Source organism: Lissotriton vulgaris, unplaced genomic scaffold (assembly GCF_964263255.1).
Source record: "Lissotriton vulgaris unplaced genomic scaffold, aLisVul1.2 SCAFFOLD_2065, whole genome shotgun sequence".
Classification (NCBI taxonomy): Eukaryota; Metazoa; Chordata; class Amphibia; order Caudata; family Salamandridae; genus Lissotriton; species Lissotriton vulgaris.
The window spans coordinates 107,232-126,991 of record NW_028246114.1 but is presented as its reverse complement, the minus strand read 5'-3'; the positions used below and the strand labels follow the sequence as shown (position 1 = coordinate 126,991).

Sequence of the window (19,760 nt, the reverse complement as noted above, 5' to 3'; positions counted from 1 at the left end):
CAGCTGCGTGCTCCTACAATGCGGAAGAAACTACAATCTTTACTGGGATTTTTGAATTTCGGGCGTTCTTACATTCCCGAATATGACCAGCATATCAAGCCTCTTTACGCTTTGGTACAACCTACTTTCTCCAAATCTTGCTGGTTGCCAGCTCATTCAGCCATCTTGCAATCTTTGCAGGCTGATCTTCTAGAATCTAAATTCTTGTTGACTTGTGATAACCACACCAACCTGGTGATAAGAATCATCCCTGGGGCTGTGGGTTTCACTTATCCGACCTTTAATGAGGATTATACAGTCCCTATCGCTTAAAAGTCACACTTGTACACTTCGGCTGAGTTGCGGTTTTCCACTGTGGAAAAGGTCTTAACAGCAGTGCAGATGGTGTTTTTCAAGGAACGTGCACTGTCGCAGGGAAAACGCATTTTGGTTGTTACTCCGTATCCCGCCCTAGAGGCAGTGACGGAAGCCAGTGTACCACATTCGAAAGCTTTGCACCCACGGTGGATACAATGGTCGATGTCCTTGACATCCCCTGATCTCACATTCATTTTCAACGCCTCTTTGCAGACACAGGAATTTTTCCAGTATGAATTTGTTTATCTTGCTCCTCTGACCATGCGCCCCCTAGAGGATTTCCATTGTATCATTTACACGGACGGGTCAGCGCAACCCACGACAGGTTCAAAGGAATTGTAACAATGCTGATCATATTATTTCTAATCATATGTCTGCTTATGTTGGCAAAGATACTGCAGATGATAGTATGTCGTTAAAATAAATATTTTAACCTCTCCCATGTCTCTTTTTTACTCCTGTTGTGGCTGGTATGTGAGTGTAACGAAAGAGTGTTCTCACTTCCCACCATTCCTGAGTATATCCTAAGTCGCATGTTCTGGGTTGTCTAATCATTGGTTACTTTGCTATACGACGAATAGCTAATGTAACACTGATGCTAGCTGGTAGGGGTTTTCTAGGTACTAAGGTGAGTTTTTGGTATACCACAATTCACTGAGGTCCTGGGTCTTTGTGTACAGTTCTGTGTATGAGCAGAATCCTTGCAACGTAGCACACCTAGTGTAGTGGTCTTATTTTGAGACTCTCGAGTAGTGCTTTTATCGGTCCACGACCCCCTCACTATTGTTTCCACATGACAGTGGTGTCATATGAACCTATCTATGGTTAAATAGGTCTTTTTCAAGCTTGATCATTTTAAATGGTTTCTATTGAATTACTACCCAGTTGTGCTATTTTTCTTTGCATTGTACGAGTCTCTTTCTGTGCCGCTGTGGCTACCGTTGATATCCCGCAACACAGCCGTTTTCTGTAGGCACTCATTTTCAGGATTTCAACAACCCCTTGGAAGGCTGGCAGTAGTGTTCGTTGTATGTGCAAATGCAGCTTACCAGTTTGAGCTGTTTTACTCATGGGTTACGTTTCCTGCCGTTGATGCCTATACTAATGTGTTTCATACTTACACTCCCACTGCCATGCCCAGGGATTACACTCCTTATAGGACACAGGAGGTTTTGATTTCTTCTTGGCAGCACAGTGCTTGGTTTAATGGCACCCTCCCCCACACCCTAATGGCAGTTAGATTAGGACCGTTGTCTATTGCAAGCGCTTCTTGACCTGTTTTGGCTGGTTTTGCCCCGCACCCAGATGCAGGGCGATGTACAGCTCTTGAATTGAGGCCCCTATATACTTCTGCTGTATTGCTTGTACGGGCCTGGGTTAGCGCTGAGACACCCATCTGGGTATTTGCGCGCTTTAAAAATTGCATAAAATAAAATAAATAAATAAATTACATTTCCTGCAACCACCCAGGTCGGGCACCTGGAGGTGCGGCATATCCAGTTGGGCCAAATGGGACGAAGCTTAGTCCCGTTATGGTTAAGGCTATTATGGGCAAGCGTCCCCAGGACACGGCCTGCTCAATTGTGGTAGGTACTATGGTGAACGGTGAGTTCAAGTCCGATGTCATGCATACACAGACATTAGGGGACTGTACCGCCCAATTGACAGAGCTTTGTGCTCTGATGCCTGCATTGGAGTACACATACCCTAGTGTGACTACTCTTGTTGTAAGTGACTCTTACTACTGTGTTCAATCATACAATGACAATTGGTTCTTTTGGACTCAAAATGACTATCGTGATTCCAAAGATCGCACAATAAAACATAAAACGATCTGGGTTCGAGTGGCTGAACTTAAAGAACGGCTCCCACTCGTGTTTGTAATTCATACTCTTGGTCACCAGCGTTTTTGAGTTAACGCTGTTGGCACCGTCTTGCCGATGAATCAGCCAAGACAGTAGTTGCAACATATTCAGTAGCAGCAGTTACGCTTCCAAAAGTAAGATTGATGTTGACATCTTGGCAGCTATTGCCGCAACAGAGAAGGGAGGTAATTACCTGAAAGATGTCCCTTCTAAATACTCTTATCATTTAAGTCCTGATAAAGTTCCTTATGTGAGAATTAACGACATTGGTGACAGGTTGATTTTCAATGCGATCCGCAGGTAGACTTTGATTACAGCAGCCCACGATGGTATGACCTCGGCGCATACCGACGTGTCATCTACTGTATCTCTCCTAAAACACCGTAACCTGCGCTCAGCAACTCTCTCACTTTTGCACCCCCCCCCCCCCCCCCTTCAGACGGAAGCGGACAGGCGGCTGTCGATTTGCGGCACTCGCCACTCGCCTCTGAAACTCTTTCCCTCTCGAGATTCGAGTCTGCTCGGACCTCATGAAATTCAGAGGAGCACTTAAGACCTGGCTCTATAAGCAAGCATACAAGTAAAAGCAAGTACACAATCATAAGCTCTGCTGCGTTCGTACTCTCTCCTCTCTACAGCGCCATGAAACCAATCGGTGTAAGCGCGCTCTACAAGTATTTTTTTGAACATTAACATTTTAACCCCGCATGTTCCCCCCCACCGCCCACTCCTGCCCCCACTTCCCCTCTTACTGTTCTCCCTGTCACACCATCCCTCCCGATTTTTCCTATGACACCGACCACGCCCGCTAACCCTGTCCTTGCTGCGGGAATGACAACAAGTCTCCATCCGCCCAACCCATGCAGCTCTACCCCTACACTCCCTTTTCCGAATTCCCCGTGGTCTACAGTTAAGCAGGATTTTTATACATTGTTGAATTCCCCCCGACTGGCCTCCTTGAGCTCTACTGTCAGCTTTTCGTCCATTCGTGAAAATGACCTACAGAGGCAACAGTGTGAATGTTGGATAAATAACAGGAGTATTTATGCCTTTTAAAGAAATATGGCCCACCTTTTCCCAATGGACGATTATGGAACAGACCACCTGGGCTGAATACATGTGTACCCTCGTCATGCAAAGATATGAGAATGCGCTTATGCAGATGCCCACCGTATTAATGGACCTTAGGTCGCAAATAAAAAGAGGCGATGTTCAGGGAGAGGAGATGTTTGGCGCTATGTCTGCTTTAATGGCTTACCGTGATATGACCGCTTTTCCGAACACCCCTCTATAAACAGCTATGCCAATGAGAGAGGCGGCCCCTGTCTTTGTTAACGCACTTGCTGATGCCCAACATAATGGCCGAGGGGCTGTTGAGGCACACTGGTGCAGGCTTTGGGTTCATGCTCCTTGGAAAAGGTCAGAAGTAATGCAGATATTACCAGATCCCCGGAACTATCCGGCTGCCTTTTACAGAGAATTAGCTCAGATTATATCTGCAGGTACTCTCGTTCTTGAGGATATAGATTTACTTTTTGCTACCGTTATCCCCACTGAAATTTGGGACAAAATTTGACATACTGACCATGAAGTAGCATTGGGAGGTAAATAGGCTCACCTAGAGGCTATGGAAGACGCAAGGGTAGGAGGAACTAAACCAGAAGCTGCCATCCTGACTTTGCCCTGTAAAATAATAATGTTTATGAAAACACTTTTGCTGGAAACTGTCATTAACTGGGATAAAATAAACGCCTGTAGGCAGCAAAAAGATGAGAATGTGGCTGACTTCTTTACCCGTGTTGAGACAGAATACAAGGGACATAGTGATTTGGATCCCCGGACCCCAGGTTCTGGCCCAGTATTTGTCGATAAGTTTGTCAGCAGCTTACTTCCGTCGAACACCGCCACGCTTAAGAAAGTGAAAGTACGTGGTCTGCCCAAACTATGACTGGTATCTTGGCTATGGCACAATATCACGAGAATAGGGAGAATGAAGATAGAGACAAGGAAAGTAAGAAGGTTAGGGATCTTAAGACTAAGGCACTTCTGCAGCAGGCTTACCCTCCCCGAAGTCCCGACGCCCGCGGGAATTTCAGACCTCAACCCCAAACCCCTCGAAGGGCTCGCCAGTCTACCCCCTCCAGCCCTCAACATACGGGAACCCTCCAAACAGATCAGTGTGCTTATTGTAAGGGGTACGGCCATTGGATAGATGAGTGTCCTGTGTTAGCTGAAAACATCCGAACAGGGAAGACTCGGTCTCACGATCCCAGGGAGGGGAGGCCGACTAGGGACCATGGCCCACCCCATCCCCAGGATAAAGAACGCAGGTCCAGGGATAATGCTCCCGTCCGGCAGTGCCCGGCCAATAGGTTTGATGGGTACGAAGCAACACGCACTTATTACAATGTTGATTATGATGAAGTTGATGAGACAGGGTCCTACCAAGCATAGGACAGCCAGGAAAGGGGTATTACCAGAGTGCAAATTCCAGTGGATCAAAGGGGCCTATATGTTCAAAAGTCAGTTGTGGGGAATGATCAGAATTTTCTTTTGGATAGTGGGGCCACCAGATCTTCTATTGCACGTCTGTCAGTCCCGGAGGCACCCCTTTCTGGCAATATGAATGTCTCCGTGGGTTTTGCAGGAACACCTGTGACCAGCCCTGTCTCTGAACCCCTTCCTCTCGATATTGGCCCTGCACATGTTGCCGCTCCCTTGGTCCTTACTACAGGTTGCAGTGAAAACATGTTAGGCATGGATTTACTGAAAGCTCTGTATGCAACCATATCATGTAGTCCCCAAGGTATATCCCTAACAATTTCCCCCACCGCAGCTTCCTATATGTACCTATCAGGTCCCCTCCCACCAGAGTTGCAGTCTTTACCTTCCTCCCTCTGGGCATCATCAGACACTGATGTAGGGTGTCTCAACATATCCTCTCATGTGGTACGCATCCAGCCACGTGGAGAAGTGTGGCTCACCGATTAGAACGGAAGACCCTGAGGCAGAGGTCTGGCCCGGGACCAGGGTTCAATCCCCGTCGTGGCAGGGTCTTGGGCTCAATGTCCTCGGACACGATAATTCTCGCCTCGGTGCCTAATCTAATCATGGGTTCCACTCTGCAAATCTGGGCAATAGCTTGCTTAATCTCCACACTGGCCCTAACAATACTAGGATGCCTGGCTTCACCTTGGGGGTGCCCAGGAGTGGACACCTCACAGGAACAGGCCAGGAAAGGTTCCACAGCGGTATTCGTACAGCGCTCAGAGACCCCTGGGTGATAGGCGCTATACAAGTGCAAATTACATTTACATTTCCATTTCCATTTACGTGCACTTCTCTCCTGCCTCCGGCAGGATTGACTGCCCACAGAAGGAGAAATGGCCCTTTTAACAATAATATCTGAATTAATGGACGTAGTGGAGGAGACACGTGGCAATATCTGTAACAGTCCCATTTTTCCCATTTTTAAAAAGACCAATGGAGATGCTCTCTCCCTAAAATTTACCGATTTGTGATTGACCTGAGAGCCCTTAACAAAATAACAATCTCCCAATATCCTGTTGTCCCCGACATTACAGCCCTCTTAATGATGGTCCCTTCTGACGCCACGCACTTTTCTGTCATAGACCTGAAGAATGCTTTTTTCAGCATTCCTATACATCCCGACAGCAGACATTTTTTGGGTTTCTCCCTTGGTGGGCGGAGCTTTAGATTCTGCCGCGCCCCTCAAGGTTTCACCGAGAGCCCCAGTATCTCTAGTCAAGCCCTAAAAAGTCAACTAGATTCCTTGGAAATCCCTGATAATGCCACACTATTACAATATGTAGATGACCTCCTCATTGCTGCAAATTCTGCCCCAGCATGTAAAGAAGCTACTCTCTGTTTGTTACGCCACCTTGCCCTCCATAATCACAAATTCTCTTTAAAAAAGCTTCAGTTTTGTCAAGAGAAGGTGACCTATTTAGGTCATCTCCTCTTGAAGGAGGGAAGGCAGCTCACCGCTAATCGTGTAGCCATTATCAATGCTATGACGGCCCCACAAACACAAAAGCAGGTGCAAGCCTTCATAGGCCTAACCTCATACTGTAGACAGTGGATTTCCAATTTTTCGGCCATGGTCAAACCTCTTCTTGCCCTCACCACTAAAGACATATCAGACAGTTCCTTTCCTTGGACTGGAGAGCATGCGCAGGCCTTCCAAGATTTAAAGAGGGCTCTTTGTACTGCTCCAGTCCTCTGTACTCCTGATTATAACAAAAAAAAAATATTTTTGTACATGAGACAGACGGCTGTGCCTGCGCTGTCTTGACCCAGATGTTCGGAGGTCACTTTCGGCCATGTGCCTATTTTTCAGCCACCTTAGATCCTGTTGGAAGGGCTCTCCCAGGATGCCTACGGGCGACCGCTTCAGCCTCCCTCATGGACCATCAGAGTGCGGGGATCGTCATGAACTCCCCCCTGACTCTGATAGTCCCCCATTCTGTAGATACCCTCCTTAATAACTCCAAGACACAGTACCTCACTAGCGCACGACTCACAGGATAAGAACTGACACTCTTTGCCAGCCACATTAACATCAAAGGATGTACTGTACTAAACCCCGCCACATTACTCCCACTGGATACTCAGGATGTACGCTTAGACCCACATGACTGCATATTAAGGACAGAGGAGGAGATGAAGGGACGGGTTGACTTACAGGATACCCCGATATCAGAACCAGAAGGTACACTGTATGTGGACGGATCATGTCTCAGAAGGTCAGATGGTAACACCCCAGCAGCCTACGCCCTCACAACATTAGAGCAAGTAGTAGAAACAGCTTAGATTCTGCAGTGCTCTGCTCAAGCAGCAGAATTAGTAGCCCTCACTAGAGCTTGTGAGTTAAGCAAAGGGATGATGGTAAATATTTATACTGACAGCCAATATTCCTTCGGGGTGGCCCACAACTTTGGGAGGTTGTGGAAAGAAAGTGATTTCCTTACTTAACATTGGACCAAGATTCAACATGGCCCCCTAATTCACCGACTGTTAGACTCCCTGACACTCCCCAGAAAGGTGGCCATTATAAAATCTAAGGCCCATAAGAAAGTGACAGATGATGTTCGGAAAGGCAATGCCCTGGCTGACCAGACAGCCAGACAAACAGCTCTTAGGAAAAGGGAAGGAATATATGTAGGAGGTCCCGGTAGGTGGTTGGCAGATGAGGGCATGGTTGAAAACACAGTACAGAGTGTGATTGATATTCAGTCCCATACTACTCCTGAGGAACTAAGGGTGTGGAAGGAGCAATTAGCAAAGGAGGGAACTGATGGTTGCTAGGTCCGTACGACTATGGAAAGACAATGGATGTTATCTGACAGTCATGTCCTACCAGTAGTTACGATGGCCCATGGTCCTGCTCACATCAGTGCAAAAGACATATGTAAACTGTTGGAACCTACATGGTACAACTCTAAGATACCAGCATATGCTGACAAGCTGGTTAAAACATGCATGATTTGCCTAAATTGATCCAGATGGACCGATGTAACAATTTGAAATATGTGCTAGTGGTGGTCTGAACCTTCAGCCGATGGGCGGAGGCCTACCCCGTCAAAGACTGCACCGCTATCACTACCGCCAAAGTGCTATTAAAAGAGTACCTCCCACGATTCGGTTTGCCCCACTTGGTCTGGAGTGACAACGGAACCCACTTTACGGCTCAAATTATGGAATATGTCTGTACAGCATTGGGTATAAAATAAAAAATGTCATGCAGCTAACCACCCCCAGTCACAAAGTCTAGTGGAGGTGTACAATGGCATCCTAAAAACTAAAATGGCCAAAATAGTAGCCGAGACAGGTGTCACTTGGGTTGATGCTCTGCCCTTAGCCCTACTGTCCGCAAGAACAATGGCCCACACCAGAATAGGGCTATCTTCCCATGAGATTGTGTTCAGGAGGCCTGCCAATATATGGGGTGTCCCGCGGCCTAAGAAACTGTCTGACGTTGAATACCCTGTATTAACTGATTATCTGTACAGTCTGACTAATAACTTTCGCACTCTTTATCACCAAGTGCACGAGGCCATACCTGACAAAAGCGAGGGTCCAGGACAAGTTATCCAACCTGGGGACTGGGTCCTGATCCAGAACTTTCAACGGACTAAGAGCCTCAAGCCCCACTGGACACAGCCCCGTCAGGTGTTACTGGCCACCTGCACCGCTGTGAAAGTAGAAGGTCGGGGGAATTGGGTGCATTTGTCTCACTGCCGGCATGTGCCTCTGCCCCTCCCCTATGATCAGTGGGTGCGGGAAGGACAAAGAGACTCAGAAACAGAAACTGTCCCGACGTTTGTCCCATTCAGCGATGCCAGACTGCATTCTACATCTACGGAAGCAGAGAGTGACAGCATACTTCAAGGAAGCGTGGAACCTTCCCTTAACTCTGCTCAACACCAAGAACAATTGTTTCCAGACCATACTGTCCCTACTTCCGACCGATATAACTTGCGCCCCCAAGGAAAAGCTTGCCCTTGACTTCGCCAAGTGCCTATAGGCTGTAGGGCTGTGATCTTCCCGGCTGAGAGTAGTGCTTGTGTGTCAGACTAAGGTACGACATAGGGCTCCTTGGCACCTGAGCCCAGTGAAGCAACCACCAATCGCAGGCAGCCACTAGAGGTCCCTGGCTTAGTACAATGACTGCCATCCAAAACACCAGAATCCAGAAACAATATGTTAGTCTCCGACATAGTAAATGCTTCATGGCCACCGTGGTAACACTGTTTGTCTCCCTCATCCTGTCTATCCTTGGTTGGCTGTTACTGATCTACTACCCAGTTACCTCACCAACTCCTACCCCGACTCCTGCAGAACACCAGTATTTCACGCTACCAGCCCACGAATTACCCCTCCGTGCAGAATTCTTCAATAACACCTTCATCCAAATGTTGCATCATCACCAGCTGATCATGAACACTTATAACTGCTGGGTTTGTAGACTGATGCTGCATTCCATGATACACCCTGTCCCAATCTTTCCCTACCCTTTTTCCATCTCTGGGTCTTGTCTTGCATGGTGGATGTTGATACAGGAGGCCTACACTGTCAATGGTACTGCCAATTCTGCCCTTGGAACATTTCGGGATGACTTCTAGCAGAACAGATCTGGCCATGTCAATGCTCCTTTTTGCCCGACCAGCTCATCCACAACGCTACTATCACCAGATGAACTCAGTGAGATGGTAGTATTCAACTCAACTAATCGACGAACATTTTCCAGATTCCGCACAAGAAGGATACTGCCTGATGAACGAGACACTGTGAATGTCATAAATGTGCTAGGCCGTGTCTGCATTCATGGCCTAGGGAATAAGAAAGTTGGTACCAGTACGTGTGATATCACAAAAACGTTAAACTCCACATCTCCTCCAAAGCTGGTGGCATTCCCCAACACCTATTTCATCTGTGGCACTGCCGCCTACACTTCGCTCCCCCGTAACTGGTCTGGTACCTGCTATCTGGCCTTCCTCCTTCCACCAACGTATTCTACCCATGGAGGTTATCACCTGTCCATGATTGGCGCTCTACGCCGCTCACGTAGGGGCGTCATATCAGCCGAGTTTACAGCAGGCCAGGAAACTGGGGACTTATTTAAAGGTGTCCTTCCTTTCTGGGGCCTCGTCGCCAACAGTCGGGCTGTACGAGGACTGACCAGGGTCCTTGAAGCCACCATCACAGTAACAGCTGGTGCCCTCTCCAACATCACTGCAGAGCTACAGGCAGACCGCCTCATAACGCTTCAGAACAGAATGGTTCTAGATGTCATCCTTGCTGATCGTGTGGTGTGTATAAATTGATCGGCTCCAGCTTCTGCGTGTCCATCCCAGACAACGCACATACAGTGTACGATGCCATCCAACGTCTGCATCGCCTTTCTTCTAAAATTCATCTGGATGAAGGAAACTGATCCCTCACAGGCTGGATCTGTGGCCTCCTTTCCCAGTGGGGGTGGAGGATCCTCATCATCCTTGCCTTGGGAGTAACTGTCCTGGTCTCCTGCTGTTTGTGCTTTCAGTGCCTGCCAGTGCTCTGTACAATGTGTGTCCAGACCATCAAGCCTCCACCCTCTAACATTCACAACACCAATATGATGATGATGCTCCAACAAGAAACCGATGGCCTTATGAACATTGACATTTCTTAAAGTATTTGCCACTCAATGGCAAAAGGAGGGTCTGAAGAAAAGTGTTCTTCTGATCGGCATCATTTGTACCGGGACTCTATTGCTTTTTCATTGCCATCTCGTGTCAAACACTTCCACACGAACCACCTGGTCGTTTCTGATGGTGCCTGAGGAAATTCTAACTGACACAACAAAAACCATCTTGCAGCCTGCATTTCTGCCCAGGAACTGTCACACGCCCAACCCCCCCTGTTCTTTGCAGTTCACCAGAAAGCCACGAGACACTCACACCCGGTGTAAATAATTTGTTTTCTATCTCCTGCTCCCAGCCTGGTAAACATCCTTGACTCTGTGATCAGGTTATCTGGACAATGGTCTGACTGCTGGGCTTTGATCAAAGTGATTAAACAATGACCTGCAAGACTGATCCTTGATCAAGCCGAATGAACAATGATTTGTGTACCAAGCCTTGACCAGGTCATCATCTACAAACGTCGTCTGGATCTGGTTATCAACTGCAACACTGCCCTGATTGAACAATGAACTAACAGCCAAAAGACTGAAATGAAAAAGTATAAAAGGCTTGTAAGCTGCGGAGTAAAGCAGCAGCCTCTTCTGTCTTGTCTCTGACTAGCTTGGGACTCTGTTCCATAGCCGGGCTATAGAATAAATCTTGGTTCATCCTGCAGACAATGGCTCCTGTGTCTCCTTTTACTAAGTATGGAAGGTATGGAAGACTTGGGCTGTTCCCCCGCCGCTGAGACCGAGTAAGTGGGTTTAACCGGTTCTTCAGAACTGTGTCTTGTAAGTGGTATGCAGGTTGGAACCCCAATAGACAGTGCTTTAAGTGGAAAAACATAAGTGCAGGTACTCACCCCCCTCTGAACTGTGAACTGACGGTGGAGACAGGAGGAGATAAGCATTTAACTAACCTTCTTTGTTAGTCTTTCTAGTCATTTTATAATTAGATTAATAATTTCCATATGCTTATCGCCTTTGTCACTCTTTTATCTCCCAGGTCTGTATATTTCGTCTCCCTTTTGCTATTTTATCCCTTTTCATATTTCTTTCAACTCTTTTCCTCCACCTCTTCATTTTCCCTCATCTCTCTAATCACTTCCTGCTACCCCTTTCTCCTTGCCTCTCTCAACTTTTATTTTCTCTTCTAATGTCTCCAATGATTTGTCCTTGTTTATTCTCTTTTCCCTTGTCTCTTTTTCCTTAACCCTTGTTAATTTTTCCCTACTCACCTTTCTCTAGTTCTCTACTACCCATTTCTTATCCTGTTTCACTTCCTAACACCTCGGGCTATTTCCCTGGCTTCTTGTTTCCCTTTCTTTTCTTCCTGTTGATAGTTTGCCCCTTGTCTATTTCATCCATCCTTCCAGAGCACTACCGTATCTAATCGTTCATCTGCAAAATCTGTTTCCTGAGCCTCGCAAAAAGCATAGACAACGTTGTAATGCTGGCAGATTAACCGGCTGTTGTGACGCAGTAGGTTGAACTACTGCAGGACTGTCGTGCAGGCACAGGCTCTACTTCCATGAAGAAATAAACAATGGGAGAACAGATTAACGCAGCGTCCTGTCCCCCAACCAGAGATAGGTCCACCTTGCTCACCCACATGTCCCCCACCCCCTCTTCTTCCACAGGTTACACATGCAGCATCAGCACCTTGACCGGCTGTTGCACAAGTGAGGAAAATAATGCCACTTACCATGAGGAAGGTTATGTGGTACTCACAGGGACTCAGGAACTGAGAAGGACTCCATAGGGTAGATGACAGCTGTAAAGGACTTCATGGGGTAAATGACTGCCATAAGTGTTCCAGCTGTGGCGCCCATTCTAGAATGCCACCCCACACATGTACATAATGAGATGGTAGGAGTTACTCAGCCTACTAAAGCTACCAAGGCAGACAAGTGGAGTCAAGCTTGGTGCTCCAACAATTCTGGCTCCCCAGCCTGTGACATGTTAGTTGGGCATGTTGGTAAATAAGAAACACTCACCCACACTATTGAATCAATAATGGATTGATGCATATTCCTTTTTCTTTACTGGCTATAGGAAATTCAAGTTGCTTGACTATTTTGGTCCCAATTAATAGCAAGATGGGCGAGGGGGAGAGGGACACAAGGTGGGTGCTTCACTGGAGTATGTAGAGCTGCATTGGTGGTGCTCAGAGTGGTACACATAAATGCTTCACTTGTTGCATGGATTCTGCACATACACAGAACTATGTATAAGTTTATGGGACCTTGATATATAGGGACTTAGCCTTCCTACCACATTAGTGCCCTCAAGCCCAGAACTGACTAGCTATAGTGTCTCACTCGCTCCCCTACTCACTCACAGAGAAACAAATGATTAGACACCCCAAAACAGAACAGTCCCAGATCTCTCTGGAATCGCTGTAACTAGACACACTTTTCGCTCGCACTCTTGTTTCTGTCCTCAATAAAGTCTAAAGGAAACCCTCTGGAGGTGCTGGAAAAAATAGAATGGATAAAGGCTGGTATTAGTCCAAAAATAGTCTGAAAGGAAGAAAATAGGCCGGATCCCATGAGTCTAAAAATGTGAACAAGGCCCTCTGTATCTGATGCATTAAATATTTGGTGTATTCATTCTCCAAAATGGAGTGGGAGATTTGTGTTTAATAGTGAGTGTATCTCCCTTGCGGTTCTCGTCACCTGCAATTCGAAGGTCTCTCGAGCCACTTCGTGTTGCAACAATAGCTCTTCGAGTCTTCTTAGTTTATTGAAATCTGTTTTCAAAGTTGGAATGGAAGTCCGAAGCGAAATATCTACAATCCCAAGCGGGGGTGGAAACAGAACTTTACTACAGATTGTAACCCGTTGCGAAACCGTTACTATAAAAGGGATGCCAACTCATAAGCCATAGCAATCATGGTTATTCAAAATAGGATAACGGCCACTAGAAAGCAATATTAGTTCTGGAGTAATAGTTGGAACTGGTGTACCCTTTTAAAAAACAAGCCAGATTAGGGGCCGAAATGTTACAGGTGCCGTGCAATTTAACTTGTTTACATACTAGGGAGTGTCCCACTGTGGAATCACAATCTTCCCCTGTAAGGAAAACTTCCTTGTCCGCGCGCTGACATCTGTAGGTGAAAGGTAACAACCAAAATTCATGTGGAAAAGTACTGCTGAGGGGCTCAAACCTACCAACAGGATAATGTTTCATGCAGGCAGTGACTTGAAATAGTGAGCTGGGCAGTGAAATAACCCCATTTATGAACCACATAGCTGAATCAGTCTCTGCCATAGAAAATGATAACTCTTCTAATTGTTCAATATGTAACAAAGTATAAGTTGCTTTCTTCATTAACATTATTTTCTGTTTCTCAGTCAAATGAATTGGTTAAAACAGTGCAGAAGGATTCAAATATTCCAAGGCACTCTTCCATGTTTGAGTGTTGTAACGTCCAGGCAACAGAACGTAACTGATTTTGACCATGATATAAAACAGACACGTCATGTTGAACAACATCATTGACAGATGACACAATATTATTCAAATATATATATCCTGGAAGACACAGTGTATCAATACTATTATCTACTACTGCAATGGACTTTTTCTAAATTTGCTTGGTCAATTTGGCGCAGGCGCACCGCAGCTTCCATCGGCGACAGTTTCCAAAATTCATTTTATGCTTCATAAATAAATCGTTTTGTTCTAGGGGCTTTTGGACCTAAAATAAAATCAGCCACATTGACGTCCCCTGACAAAAGCGAAAGGTGTTGTTTCACAGACGACAGTGTAGAATTTTCCAACCATTGTTGACACAATTTACCCACCGAATATGTGGTGACTGAATGGGATTGTGTGAAACGTGGATCAGGTCTGATTTGCGTAAACCCTTTTGTGGCATTCAAAAAATGCAGTTGACATGCAGTGGAGCTCGTTGGCCATAGTAACCATTCCAAGGAGTCAATGTTAGAAGAGTTAATAGTACCATTCGGGAACAAGGTAACTAAGTCTTCAATTGTGTAGTTTGTGTGTGATTGCCTTGTATTATTCTCAGTCAATGAAGGAATTGAGGGAATATTCATATTTGTGGCTGTGGCTAAACCAAAACAAGTAGTCTGTGTCATTTAACCCTTTCGATGCTGATGACGAGCTGGGCTCGTCATGGTGCACAGTGGTCGTGTGCTGATGACGAGCCCAGCTCGTCATAAAATGAGGAAAATAGCAATTTCCAGCACAGGAGGGGAATTGCCTTAGCAGCGAAGGTGTTAAATAAAAATAATTTGAGAAGATAATAGACAGGCACGATGCAAAGCTTCAGTGACTTGCACCTGCTGAAGTTTGGTACCCCAAACGGATTTCAATTCAATTGTGTCCTTACTGTGTTCATAACCCTCTATGGACAAATTGTTCTTGAAGGACGTGGAGTAAATCAATTTAGCGTATTTCAGCATAAATAGACTCTGTGTCTGCATTTTCAATTTATAATAGTAGGACCATGGGTCTGAAAGATTGTAACCGGAAAAATATATCCATTTATTTTGTTTAATCTTTGATCTACCCTGTAATAGTGTCAGACAATGTTCCCATTGTGTAAAATTACAAATTGGTCTCAAAGTGATGGCTTTGTGTGAAAATGATTCCTGTAATAGTGATAACAGAATGAATTTGCATAATTTGCTGAATTCAAATAGAAATATTCAGTGTCAAAAGCAGCATAATATTTTAAATCAGAAAACAATTATTGAAAGGCTTGGACATCCCTGTCGTCAGAGTGTATGTCCAGTGAAACCACATCTCCTAATGAAACGCAGAACACATATGGAATGTTTAAACGTATATTGATATACCATATACTACTTTATCCCAAATGATGCTGAAATGTTCACAAGAGCTTGATCTCTATTCATTATATGTGATGATGTGTGGGGTGCGAGAACTGCGTCAACCAAGTTCAAAGCGGAGCGTTCAGGCAAATAATGAGCATTAATGAGCAGAAAATACACAAGGATGCAATGAAGTCTCTGAGGGTGCTGGTGTAATTTTAGTTTCCATACAGGCCTGAGGGCAATTCGGTAGTGGGGCGAATGAACAGTGACTTAAAGCAGTCTTTGGCAGCTAGAGTATTAAGTACTGGCAGGGGTTGGCTAGCTCATTTGTATGGAGTCCAACGTTCACTTAATAATCTCCCTCGAAGATCTCTGGGTGGGCAGACCCCATACAAAATGCTCTTTGGCTTTAAAAAAATTTGCCAGACCTTGATAGTTTAGATGTTGTGGCGGCTGCCACAACCTTTGACGTACATAATCATTGTGCCGTGTTACAGGATCTACAAAAGTCTTGTGCTTCACAAACAAAAGCACACTTGCCCTCTTCCACAGATCCAGTGGTGCTGATTACCATTTCTGGCTGGCTTCCTCAAGTTGGAGACCTGGTCCGGGAGAAGGTGGATAACAAAAAGGAATTTGGACCATCATACCGTGCACCAGTAAGATATCTTGGTTTTGAAAGGCAGCAGTACCATGATCCGACCTCTGTTACCTGGTCGTAAGGAGAATCAATATTTTTCTATTGACCATGTCAAGCTACACCATATGGCCTATACCGAATACTTTACCACCAAGTATTCCACGCTGTAATCTTTCACTGAATCCAATGGCTTAGCTTCCTCGACGACTCCCCGACCAATGGAGTTGGAAATGGAAAGTTCAATTGATTTCTTACCTGTTTCACCTTCTAATACCGCCAATGAAGACATCGAGTATGCTTCTCCCCCAGTTGCAGTCATGATTGACATTCTTGAGAGTGTCGTACATGATCCATCTGATGCTGCACAACCCCCGTTGTTTCAGCTGGGGGCGTGTGGTTATTAACCCGTTTCGTGCGTCGAACGTTCAGCTCCAGTGCTGAACGTTCTAAGAAACGGGTGGGGCCGCGTCGGCCGTTGGACATGCGCAGCACTACGGAGGTAGTGCTCGCAACGTCCAACGGCCGACGACAGCACTAAAGGGGTTAAAAGGACAGTAATAGCTTTCCTTCCAATTCATCTTCATCATCGTCTGTGGCAACTCCCCCTACATGTACAAGCCTTTTCATCTCCTGGTTCAAAAATACTTACCTAGTCCCACCCTAGACTGCATAGGAGTTTTACCACCCATCCCCAGTTGAGGAGCAGGGTTCTCACCATCTGTCAAAGCAGCAACTTTCTTCTCCTGAAATGGGGCACGATAAGGAGGTGGTCCCTCCAGTTTGGTCTATATATGTCAAACTGGTGCTGCTGATCACGTCTTTGCTGCATGGTCTCGCCTTGCCTGCGATCCTGTTGCTCTCCTCCACCAAATTATTGATCTGATGATTCATGAAAGGAACGAGGAGAACAAGGATCAGGAACCTAAAACCTATCTGCTGTTTTAATTTTAAAGTGGTCACTCAAATCACATCTATGTTCAGATGTGTCAGGTGTCGGTGATCCAGCACGCAAACCTTGCTTCTGTTATTGCTGCTGCTGATTTTGCGCCCTAAAGATTTATATACATCCGCAATAATAATCGGGAACATTAAAGCACTCCTTCTCCAGCACTTACCTGGGCATGTTAGAAGGATTAAATTCCAAAATGGGTGGTTTAAAGCTGCAGATTATTATTATGCGACATATGAGTCAGGTTAACGATTTCTACTTTGAGGTTTAATTAAGTACATCTTGGGTATTCCAACTAATTGATGACAGATTTTATGATGTAATTTATTGATGATGGTTTATCTGGTGAGCATATTGTGATGTATTATAGGTTTTAATCAACTGAACAATAAAGTCTTACTACTACCACTCCACACCTCAAAACAAAGTAAACTAATGACAGGACCAGCTGCAGGTGGACTCACACAGCCGGCTCACAGCGCCAGAGAAGGCAGAACCCACTGCAAGTGGACTGAAAGCAGCTGGCTCACAGTGGCAGTGAAGCTGTAACCCACTGCGGCTGGACTTCACCAGCTGGCTCACAGTGCCAGCGAAGACACAAACCACTGCAGGTGGACTCCAACAGCTGGCTCACAGTGCCATCGAAGACAGACTCACTGCAGTTGGACCTCAGCAGCTGGCTCACAGTGCAAGAGAAGACAGAACCCACTGCAGGTAGATTTCAACAGCTGGCTCACAGTGCAAGAGAAGACAGAACCCACTGCAGGTGGATTTCAACAGCTGGCTCACAGTGTCAGAGAAGATGGAAACCACTGCAGGTTGACTTCAGCAGCAGCCATGCAGTGCCAGAGAAGACAGAACCCACTGAATGTGGTATTGACCAGCTGGCTCACAGTGCCAGTGAAGACAGAACCCACTGCAGGTTTGACTTCACCAGCTGGCTCACAGTGATAGTGAAGATAGAGCCCACTGCAGGTGAACTTCAGCAGCAGGCTCACAGTGCAAGAGAAGATGGAACCCACTGCAGGTGGACTTCATCAGCTGGCTCACAGTGCAAGAGAAGATAGAACCCACTGCAGGTGGACTTCACCAGCTGGCTCACAGTGCAAGAGAAGACAGAACCCACTGCAGGTGGACTTTAGCAGCTGGCTCACAGTACAAGAGAAGACAGAACCCACTGCAGGTGGACTTCACCAGCTGGCTCACAGTGCAAGAGAAGACAGAACCCACTGCAGGTTGACTTCACCGTCAGGCTCACAGTGCAAGAGAAGACAGAACTCACTGCAGGTGGACTTCACCAGCCGGCTCACAGTGCATGAGAAGATGGAACCCACTGCAGGTGGACTTCACCAGCTGGCTCACAGTGCAAGAGAAGACAGAACCCACTGCAGGTGGACTTTAGCAGCTGTCTCACAGTGCAAGAGAAGATAGAACCCACTGCAGGTGGACTTTAGCAGCTGGCTCACAGTGCAAGAGAAGATAGAACCCACTGCAGGTGGACTTTAGCAGCTGGCTCACAGTGCAAGAGAAGACAGAACCCACTGCAGGTGGACTTCACCAGCTGGCTCACAGTGCAAGAGAAGACAGAACCCACTGCAGGTGGACTTCACCAGCTGGCTCACAGTGCAAGAGAAGACAGAACCCACTGCAGGTTGACTTCACCGTCAGGCTCACAGTGCAAGAGAAGACAGAACCCACTGCAGGTGGACTTCACCAGCCGGCTCACAGTGCATGAGAAGATGGAACCCACTGCAGGTGGACTTCACCAGCTGGCTCACAGTGCAAGAGAAGACAGAACCCACTGCAGGTGGACTTTAGCAGCTGGCTCACAGTGCAAGAGAAGATAGAACCCACTGCAGGTGGACTTTAGCAGCTGGCTCACAGTGCAAGAGAAGATAGAACCCACTGCAGGTGGACTTTAGCAGCTGGCTCACAGTGCAAGAGAAGACAGAACCCACTGCAGGTGGACTTCACCAGCCGGCTCACAGTGCATGAGAAGATGGAACCCACTGCAGGTGGACTTCAGCAGCTGGCTCACAGTGCAAGAGAAGACAGAACCCACTGCAGGTGAACTTCAGCAGCTGGCTCACAATGGTAGTGAAGATAGAACCCATTGCAGGTGGACTTCACCATCAGGCTCAAAGTGCAAGAGAAGACAGAACCCACTGCAGGTGGACTTCACCAGCCGGCTCACAGTGGTAGTGAAGACAGAACCCAATGCAGGTGGAATTCAGCAGCTGGCTCACAGTGCCAGAGAAGATGGAACCCACTACATCTGGACTTCTACAGCTGCTGTGCAGTGCCAGAGAAGACAGCACCCACTGCAGGTAGACTTCACCAACTGGCTCACAGTGCAAGAGAAGACAGAACCCACTGACTTTGTACTTCAGCAGCTGGCTCACAGTGCCAGCGAAGACAAAATCCACTGAAGGTGGACTCCAACAGCTGGCTCACAGTGATAGTAAAGATAGAACTCAGTTGCACTTTAGCAGCAGGCTCGCAGTGCCAATAAAGTGTGGGCTAGGCCTGGTTTGCACACATTGCTATGTTAGCATGGCTTATTAGAAGTTAAACGCCATTTTTACCGTTTGCTGCTTTTTGCACACAACACTGCATATAGCTGTTTTTGTAAGTTAGCTCAGACACTGCATATAGCTGTTTTTGTAAGTTAGCTCAGACACTGCATATAGCTGTTTTTGTAAGTTAGCTCCGACACTGCATATAGCTGTTTTTGTAAGTTAGGCTGCGCGAATGTCTTCACATGAGAAAAGCTTGTTTTCGACATCCCTAGACTTGGTATATGGTCAAAATATCGAATGGACAGAATATAGACATAAAAAATATTGTTTTGAAGGTAAGTAATGTAATATCGATTCTAAAAATATAGAAAGTCAAAATATCGAGGTACATAATATAGGTTATTAAAAATATCGCATTTTTAATAATATCGACATTT

General features: G+C 46.3%; 1 protein-coding gene and 1 pseudogene across 1 annotated transcript in view; one reads left to right on the top strand and one right to left on the bottom strand.

The window, feature by feature from the left end:
* LOC147666139 (nicotinamide N-methyltransferase-like) overlaps window positions 1-19,760 on the bottom strand; it is a 134,136-nt gene that overhangs the window by 66,518 nt on the left and 47,858 nt on the right. The window lies entirely within an intron of this gene.
* On the top strand, window positions 8,909-10,069 carry LOC147666140 (uncharacterized; annotated as a pseudogene).